The sequence below is a fragment of the Telmatherina bonti genome (assembly GCF_933228915.1).
Source record: "Telmatherina bonti genome assembly, chromosome: 19".
NCBI classification, from domain to species: Eukaryota; Metazoa; Chordata; class Actinopteri; order Atheriniformes; family Telmatherinidae; genus Telmatherina; species Telmatherina bonti.
The window spans coordinates 5,892,599-5,903,242 of NC_136617.1; the positions used below are offsets into that span (position 1 = coordinate 5,892,599).

General features: G+C 43.3%; 1 long non-coding RNA gene across 1 annotated transcript; it reads left to right on the forward strand.

Moving 5' to 3' along the window:
- The first annotated feature begins 3,516 nt into the window (after window positions 1-3,516).
- Window positions 3,517-4,402, forward strand: LOC306769584. The gene is made up of 3 exons (XR_013771702.1): window positions 3,517-3,561; window positions 3,643-3,707; window positions 4,071-4,402. It is a non-coding gene; the product is annotated as an uncharacterized lncRNA (long non-coding RNA).
- Window positions 4,403-10,644: the final 6,242 nt, after the last annotated feature.

Consider the following 10,644-nt stretch of genomic DNA (forward strand, 5'->3'; position numbering starts at 1 on the left):
GCTATATCCTACATGTTATATGCTACATGTTATGTGCTACATGTTAGATGCTACATGTTATGTGCTGCATTTTATATGCTACATGTTATGTGCTACATGTTATATGCCACATGTTATGTGCTAGATACTATATGCTACATGTTATGTGCTACATGTTATGTGCTGGATGTTATATGCTACATGCTATATGCTACATGCTATATGCTACATGTTATGTGCCACATGTTATATGTTATATGCTACATGTTATATGCTACATGCTATATGCTACATGTTATGTGCTACATGTCATATGCTACATGCTATATGCTACATGTTATGTGCTACATGTTATATGCAACATGTTATGTGCTACATGTTATATGCTACATGTTATATGCTACATGTTATATGTTACATGTTATGTGCTACATGCTATATGCTACCTGTTATGTGCTAGATGTTACATGCTACATGCTATATGCTACATGTTATGTGCTACATGTTATATGCTACATGCTATATGCTACATGTTATATGCTACATGTCATATGCTACATGTTATGTTCTACATGTTATATGCTACATGGTATGTGCTACCTGTTATGTGCTAGATGTTATGTGCTAGATGTTATATGCTACATGTTACGTGCTACATGTAATATGCTACATGCTATATGCTACATGTTATGTGCTACATTTTATATGCTACCTGTTATGTGCTAGATGTTACATGCTACATGCTATATGCTACATGTTATACGGTCCATGTTATATGCTACATGCCATATGCTACATGTTATGTGCTACATGTTATGTGCTACATGTTACATGCTACATGCTATAAGCTACATGTTGTACGGTCCATGTTCTATGCTACATGCTATATGCTACATGTTATGTGCTACATGTTATACGGTCCATGTTATATGCTACATGCTATATGCTACATGTTATGTGCTACATATTATGTGCTACATGTTATGTGCTACATGTTATACGGTCCATGTTATATGCTACGTGTTATATGCTACATGTTATATGCTACATATTATGTGCTACATGTTATATGCTACATGTTATGTGCTAGATGTCATATGCTACATGCTATATGCTACATGTCATGTGCTACATGTTATATGCTACATGTTCTGTGCTACTTGTTCTGTGCTGCATGTTATATGCTACATGTTATGTGCTACATGTTATATGCTACATGTTATGTGCTACATGTCATATGCTACATGTTATATGCTACATATCATATGCTACATAGTATGTGCTAGATGTTATATGCTACATATTATATGCTACATGTTATGTGCTGCATGATATATGCTACATGGTATGTGCTACATGCTATATGCTACATGTTATGTGCGACATGTTATACGGTCCATGTTATATGCTACATGTTATATGCTACATGTTATATGCTACATGTTATGTGCTACATGTCATATGCTACATGTTATGTGCTGGATGTTATGTGCTACATGTTATGTGCTAGGTGTTATATGTTTCTTGCTATATGCTACATGTTGTGTGCTGCATGTTATATGCTACATGTTATGTGCTACGTCATATGCTACATATTATATGCTACATGTCATATGCTACATGTTATGTGCTAGATGTTATATGCTACATGCTATATGCTACATGTTATGTGCTGCATGTCATATGCTACATGTTATATGCTACATGTCATATGCTACATGGTATGTGCTAGATGTTATATGCTACATGCTATATGCTACATGTTATGTGCTGCATGATATATGCTACATGTTATGTGCTACATGTCATATGCTATATGTTATATGCTGTTATTACCAAATGGTACCTGTTGATGGTGGCTGAACCACATTGGTGTCTCACAATCCAGACAAATCTGGGGGCCATCTTGTGGTGGGGAGTCCTAATGACCTCATGCTGACATGTAGAGGCGTGCAATACCCAAAGATGTGGTATTGACGTCACACCAAGTAAATAAAGGGCTAGAATTTTATTATGGATGTTAATGCAAAGATGCATTAATGCAAAGATGTTATGTTGATTTAATGCATCAATAATAACTAAAAAAAATATGAGTAATAAAAATAAAAAATGTTATATATTATATGTTACATGTTATATGCTACATGTTATGTGCTACATGTTATATGCTACATGTTATGTGCTACATGTTATATGCTACATGCTATATGCTACATGTCATGTGCTACATGTCATATGCTACATGTTATGTGCTACATGTTATGTGCTAGATGATATATGTTTCTTGCTATACGCTACATGTTATGTGCTACATGTTATATGCTACATGTTATGTGCTACATGTTATATGCTACATGCTATATGCTACATGTCATGTGCTACATGTCATATGCTACATGTTATGTGCTAGATGTTATGTGCTAGATGTTATATGTTTCTTGCTATACGCGACATGTTATATGCTTCATGCTATATGCTACATGTTATATGCTACATGTTATGTGCTACATGCTATATGCTACATGTCATGTGCTACATGTCATATGCTACATGTTATGTGCTACATGTTATGTGCTAGATGTTAAATGTTTCTTGCTATACGCTACATGTTATATGCTGCATGTTATATGCTACATGTTATGTGCTACATGTCATATGCTACATGTTATGTGCTACATGTCATATGCTACATGTCATATGCTACATGGTATGGGCTAGATGTTATATGCTACATGCTATATCCTACATGTTATGTGCTGCATGTCATATGCTACATGTTATGTGCTACATGTCAAATGGTACATGTTATATGCTGTTATTACCAAATGGTACCTGTTGATGGTGGCTGAACCACATTGGTGTCTCACAATCCAGACAAATCTGGGGGCCATCTTGTGGTGGGGAGTCCTAATGACCTCGTGCTGACATGTAGAGGTGTGCAATACCCAAAGATGTGGTATTGATGTCACACCAAGTAAATAAAGGGCTAGAATTTTATTATGGATGTTAATGCAAAGATGCAATAACGCAAAGATGTTATGTTGATTTAATGCATAAATAATAACAAAAAAAATATGAGTAATAAAAATCAAGTTGGCTTCATGAAATAAATTCACCAAAAAAGACTTTATCCTCCATTGTATTGATCTAAGCAGATCCAGGGAAAGTAATGCTGATAGTGATACCTTTCGCTTGAAATTTCATTTCAATTTTTAAATTGAGCATGATCATAATAAAACATTACAAAGATTTTTTTTTACAAATTATTTCTTTAAATAATTAACTGAATAACAGAAATAAAATTTTTAATTTAAGCTTTTTTATACATAAAAATAGAACAAAATATTCAAAGCAAACATGGTGTAACCCCTGTAGATAACATACATATAAAATGCCTTCTTTATAACTAATTCCACCACTACCTGTAAATGAGCCGCGCTGACTTCTCGCGTGATTTCGGGCCCTTTCCGCGGGATTTCAGTAGCCACGTGATGCACGTGAATCATGTGACCGAGTGCTTTTAATCATGCCGGCTCCGGCGGTTGCGAGGCACGGGGGTTCGAAGGGGATAAGCTGCAGCAGGTAAACTTTCACTTCGGACAACGTAGATCGTGCTCATATCTGTATTACCATCATCTTACATTATGCCAAACCCTGTTTTAGGTGTGTGTCACTGGAACAGAGCCGTGCAAAGCGAGTGACCGTGATAATATAGTCACTGCGAGTTGGTGAGTGTTTGTTTGTCATTACTGCGACCACGCGCTAGTCGCGCTCCATTCATTTTCAATGGTTAGCTTAGCATTAGCTCCGCGTTAGCTGCTAACCCTATGTAATCTAATGACGCTCATTAGCCACATGCTATGTTAACAATGGCGTTGAACCGCATTTAATCAAGTTACAGGTGTAACTATGGCTCTATGAAATATGTTTTTTCTTTTTGTGTAATGAAAAGGTTTTTTGATATTATGACATGTCTTGATGATTTTAAGTGCACTTTAGATGCTAATTTGTACTTTAACTAATTTGTGCATTTTTCTTTAATTATTGTTGGTCAACAATTAGCAGCTAATATACTGGTCCTGTTTATACAGGTTGGGTCTTTCTTTTGGTCCCATTTAAGCCCAGTTGATGGCGAGCTACGAGCCCAGGAAGCTGAATTCCTTAATGATCCTCCTGTCCAAGCGGTAGGAGTCAAGATACACATGCCCTTGCCCCCCGTTTGCGCCCAGTCACCCTGCTGCAGTTTAATTATAAACTGTTTAGCTTTAGCACTTTAGCACTTTGTGCTTTATATTACGGACTGTCGTGCCTTTTCCCTTCTTTCTTCCCCCCTTGGATTATACCCTCTGCACCCCCAACTGTGTTGGGCCTCGCCTAGGCCCGCCTACAGACTCTGAGATCCTTGGGACCTTTGGGGTGGGAATTTGGGGATTTTGTGTTTTTTTTTTTCTGATGAATTATTGGTTGTTCACTGATGACTTATTTACTAATGTTGTCTTTTCCCATGTATTTTATATAAGCGATCTTGAAATGTTATTCATGTTGCTTTCTTAAGGTCATGACCTAGGCTGTACAAATTGTAAATATTGTCACTTCACTTCATAATAAGAAAATACACGGGTACTTGCAGTAACCACTTCTTGTGTATGTTATTACTGGCTCTTAACCTCCTAGAGACGACCTTAGTTCTTCTGATAACAGCCCAGATTCATAGTTCCATAACTAAAAATAATTTTTGAAATTTCACTGTTACCCACTACGGGTTACAATGGCAAATGAGCTCAACAAAAGCAAAACATACTGCTTGGTTCTTATTTACATTTTCAGGCTTTTTGCTCCCAAAAACATCAGCAAGCAAAATACCAATATCATCAAGTTGGTATCAGTCGATACAGATACTAGCCTCAGTACTGATACTACTTGGACCAATCGGCTGTGTGAGCTCCCAGATGAGCTGCTGTTCGCTCTGACATGCAGGGAAACGAGGTTTACCCTTCTGGATATAAGGGAGCTGTTGGACTGCATATTTATGGAATTTTGTTCTAAAAGAACCCACAAACCAGGGGGGTGGACCTGAGCCGAGACCTGAGCCGAGACCTGAACCCAGACCTGAACCCAGACCTGAGCCTAGATTTGACCAACTGCAGCAACCCCAGATTACAGACTTCCCCTACAGGCTTGTCCAGTAACACTAAACACGATGTCTTCATCCCTTCATCTGCCTCTTCTTCCCCTGATGCTCCATCAGTCTGGAACAGGATGGATCTGGACCCATCAGACCACATGATGAGTCTGGAACAGGGTGGATCTGGACCCGTCAGACCACATGATGAGTCTGGAACAGGGTGGATCTGGACCCATCAGACCACATGATGAGTCTGGAACAGGGTGGATCTGGACCCATCAGACCACATGATGAGTCTGGAACAGGGTGGATCTGGACCCGTCAGACCACATGATGAGTCTGGAACAGGGTGGATCTGGACCCGTCAGACCACATGATGAGTCTGGAACAGGGTGGATCTGGACCCATCAGACCACATCAGTCTGGAACAGGATGGATCTGGACCCGTCAGACCACATGATGAGTCTGGAACAGGGTGGATCTGGACCCATCAGACCACATGATGAGTCTGGAACAGGGTGGATCTGGACCCATCAGACCACATGATGAGTCTGGAACAGGGTGGATCTGGACCCGTCAGACCACATGATGAGTCTGGAACAGGGTGGATCTGGACCCGTCAGACCACATGATGAGTCTGGAACAGGGTGGATCTGGACCCGTCAGACCACATGATGAGTCTGGAACAGGGTGGATCTGGACCCGTCAGACCAGAGGACCTTGTTCCAGGTCCAGAGTCCAGTCTTCTGCTGTTCTCAGGTTCTTCTGGCTCCACAGCTGTTCTTACTTCACTCTCTCGCTGCGTTTCCATCACTCCTAGAACAAAACCTAAACGTCGCAATAAAAACAGGATGGAAATACCCACATTACAAAAACTCAAGTAAGGCTAAAAAGTTATTCTGATCTCATGAGGTGGTTTTTCAGATGTTTTGATATAGAAATGCGATGGACACTCTATTTTCACATTTACACGTCCCTGTAAGGGACGTTGGGGGTCATGTGACCAGTTCCGGTAAGAATGGCATGGTGTGGAGCAAACAACAGTTTTATGATCCAGCCGGGGAAATGAGGGAGAAAACATTATAACGCCGTGACAACCCCTCGGAAGAAGAACCCAGAAATTACTCTACATGACTATCTGGCAAAAGTCGCAATTCTCCTAAAAACTCGTCAGCTGGAAAAGATTTTACGAGATCTGCAGCTCATGTGCTAAACATGGAAACATCTGAACATCACAATTTTAGTTTGTAGAAGTTTTACAAATATTGCTTTTATGTCGTAATAAACGCAGCTAAAGTCCTGAGTTCTACTGCTGTCTTTCTTCCATGAGGTTTCCCCAGCGTCTAAATGATCACCATCACTCAGGATGTTTTCCTCCTGGAAGACCAAGGTTCTCCACCATCAGAAACCCACTTTTAGTCCTTTCTGCACCTCCTGCCATGTTTCCTCTTCCCGAGGCCGGTGATCTGACCCTCCTGGAACAGACTTTCCACGTGTTTGTTTCAGCAACGAGAAGCCGCTCGATGCATCAGTTTGGGTTCAGCCGCATGCAGGACTCATCCAGCAGGAGGCGCACACCTGTTAGCTACGTTAAATCCAGGTGGAGACTTCATCAGTCCAGGCTGTGTAGAACCAGAAGCTGACATTTAAAACGTTGCTTTGAACATCGTCCTGGAAAGTGTCAGCACATCTAAAACACCATACGATGTTTATTTTTCCACTTTCTAACTTTTATGTTCACAGATTTGCCCTTTATGGCTCTTCCTTCCAGGTTTTGTTCCATGAAAATAATCTTTTTCTTCCTTAATTTGAGAGAGACACTTTGTCTGCTTTTGCACTGTGCAGCAGATTTTCTTTGAATATTCACCTTATTAAAAGCTGGTATTGTGCTGTTTGTGGAGCTGCAAGTAAATGAGATGCACAGCCTAATGCACGAGCTCCACAAACATAAAAGAAATGTTATTATGAGAGAATGGCGCTGAAATCAATGGAACAGGCTTGAAACATGACGGAATACATTTACAGCCGTACAATAATTAGCAGACTGATCTCATATCTGCAGCATCAAATCCATTCATCATTATTTTGCATCATTTCTGAGATCTTTTTTAAGCTATAATGGTCGGACGAGTCTTCAGATGAGGGATGAGATGTGAGGCGTGGAAACGCTTGTGTTTTTGATATGCAGAGCGGGAGCATTGAGGCCCTGCTCGTGTTGCAAGCCTGGCAGCAGCAGCCTTATTGTGTGTGAAATTATAATATCCAACCTTCAGAGTCCAGAAAGACCAGGCTTTGAGTTAAGAGCTGCACTTTATAGGAAATGCAAATGGCTGCGTCGGCAAATTGGATTCCAGTAAAAATAGAATAAAGGACTCGTTAAAAAAAAACCTGGCAAACACCACCGTGGCATAAACATATAAAATATGAGGAGCAGCTCCAGCTACGTGACAGTTTGGAAACGCTTTTACGCGTCAACACGTGTCGAACTGATGGCAGCTAGCGACCCATGTGGACGGCGTGTTGCCGAGGGTTACGATGCTGCTTCGTGGTTTGTACACTGTGGACATCAGCGTCACGCCGCGATGCCAACACGTCTCAGTGATGAAGAAAGACAACCTGCAGGAGGGCGGAGGACGAGCTGGGAGGACCAAACGTCTCCACGGGGGACGAGCTGGGAGGACCAAACGTCTCCACGGGGGACGAGCTGGGAGGACCAAACGTCTCCACGGGGGACGAGCTGGGAGGACCAAACGTCTCCACGGGGGACAAGCTGGGAGGACCAAACGACTCCACGGAGGACCAAACGTCTCCACGGGGGACGAGCTGGGAGGACCAAACGTCTCCACGGGGGACGAGCTGGGAGGACCAAACGTCTCCACGGGGGACGAGCTGGGAGGACCAAACGTCTCCACGGGGGACGAGCTGGGAGGACCAAACGTCTCCACGGAGGACCAAACGTCTCCACGGAGGACCAAACGTCTCCACGGAGGACCAAACGTCTCTACGGAGGACCAAACGTCTCTACGGAGGACCAAACGTCTCCACGGAGGACCAAACGTCTCCACGGACAAAAGTCTTTCTTTCTTCAGAATCTTCGAACATTCTCTAAAAATTCTGTTTTCCTGGAAACAAACCAGTTAACCAGTTCCTAACCAGACCAGGTAGCCCCGCTTTCACCACCGAGTTCGGTTCCATTGCGTCTTTTTTGTGGTTCCACCGGAAAAACCCGGGAAGGGGCCGAAATACCGGACCTGAATCCGCTTGTTTGGCAGTTGGGGAGTTGACCTGCAACCTGCTAACCGCTCGACAGCTTTATCGCCCTCATTCCTGTGCTGCGTGGCTGGAAAGTCAGGGTGGGTGTTGGCCCATGCAGGGGGGCCATAAGGCTCTGGTCCCCCTGGCCTTGTGCGGACCCTCTGCATGGGGATGGGGGGCAGCATTTGTGCTCCTGGGGCCCTGCGGTCTGTCTGTTCTGGGTGGCCGGTAGGGTTGGCAGCTGCAGATCCGGTTGTGGGCTCCAGTTGGGGGGCTCTCCTGCCTTCTGGGCGAAAGTACGGCTTCATGGTGGTCTGCGGTGGTCTGCGGTGGTCTGCGATGGTCTGCGGTGGTGTCTGCGGTGGCTGAGGTGGCTGCGGTGGTCTGCGGTGGTGTCCGCGGTGGTGTCTGCGGTTGTCTGCGGTGGTGTCTGCGGTGGTCCGCGGTGGTCTGCGGATCGCCCGGGTCTCGGTATCTCCCGGTCCTGCCTCTGACCTTTGCAGTGACATGTGGTATTTGTGGGATCTCTTCACTCCGTCGGCGTGTCGTCTTTCTGCCACTTGTTTACTTGTGTTTTTTCCAGCTTGTTTGTCTCTTCATGGTGCTCCTGATGATTGCCAGCTTTGTTTTCCTGTAAAGGCTGCAGGACGTTCTCCGTTAGGCAGCTGTACAGGCGTAGCAGTCGGTTGTCTGGTTGGTCCTTTGCTCTCCATCTGTTGGACCTTCATCTCCTCCGTCCCTCCTCTTCCTCTCAAGCTAAAATCCAGAAAGACGTTTTGCAGCGATGACACAGCTGGTACATCAATACGCCACCTTACTCATTAGCATACGTTGCTGTTTATAGCTACAACTTCTACATCTTATGGATCCCAACTGGTTCTTCTCTTTTAACCAAACTTAGAAAATGTGGACGATTAGGTTGGTGAGAAACTTTTGTTTTGTGTTTTCACGCTTTTTTCTCTCTTATCTCGATATTTGTCTCATTTCAGGAAATTTTACTAAATGATCCTACCGAAGGACCAATCATTTCACTTCATTTTAGTAACATCAACATGGCTGTGGATCAAGCAGGGGGATCAGTGGCTAAAGGCTACATAGACACAAGCTGGGGCTTGATCAACCCTGGTTGGGTCGCCTAGGTGAGGGCGTCTGTTGTGAGACCCGAAACACACGATGAACCTGGGATACAACACTACGATGTGTCTAAGTTGCACCAAGAGTGTTTGATACAACTCACATTGGCTTATTTCTGCAGTAATTGGAAAATGATACAGAGGGACCTTTATGATCAATTAATCAGGACGATTAATTGTGAAACAGGTGATGAAGTTCAGACTCACAGATATGAAAATCATCAGTTTGCAGAGATTATATCTATCTATCTATCTATCTGTCTATCTGTCTGTCTGTCTGTCGATAATTTTATCGATGTAATTTCTGCAACGTTAACAGCGTGTTTAGCTAGGTTTACACTCAGTGATGTCAGGCTTACCTGTGTGTGTGTGTGTGTGTGTGTGTGTGTGTGTGCAGATACCTTATTATGTTGGATCAGAAGGCTTAAATACCGGCAGAATGCCGGTTTTGTGGTGAATAAACTATGAAAACGTTTCCGTTGTTGGACATTCAGCTTTCTGAGCATCGTCGTACTTCGTCAAAATAATACGAGTAAAACTGAGATCGATGTCAGAAACCACGCTGACGACAGAAAAGAGGCGAATGAACGTTTGGATCCGCGTCACGGTGGCGTCGACGCGCCGGTTTTCAGGCGGTCAGCTGGTTTGTTAGGAGAAACAAACGGCGACTTTCAGGCTTGTCCAAGCTGCTTCTCCTGCCAGAAGAAGTTTGTGTGTTAAATGAAAGGAGCAACAATAAGAGCCTCCGCATGAGGCTGGCACATTTTCACTCAAACATCCCAAAGAAAACAACAATTCTTTCAGTTGATCCTTTTCTGGGTCTTTATGAGATGAACAGATCAGACACATGACAGCAGCATCTCCCACCGACGGCTCCGAGTTTCCCTGGAGGGAAATCCTCTTTGTCTGGGCCGCCCAAGCCGGCCGGGCCTTTCAACAGGATATCCCAACAGAAGGTGAGGTCAGCTATGAGCAACTCTGCACAAAAGAATCTGAAGCTGGATTTAATGTTTCACAAAGCAGTGGCCGTATTCTTTGAAGACTTCGCCTCCTCCCCTCAAGTCTGCCAGAGTTAATTAAACATGGGACAGCTTGGGGTCAAGCAGAGGCTCCAAATGGAAAAAGAATCACCGCCATGTTTTTAGAGCCTCC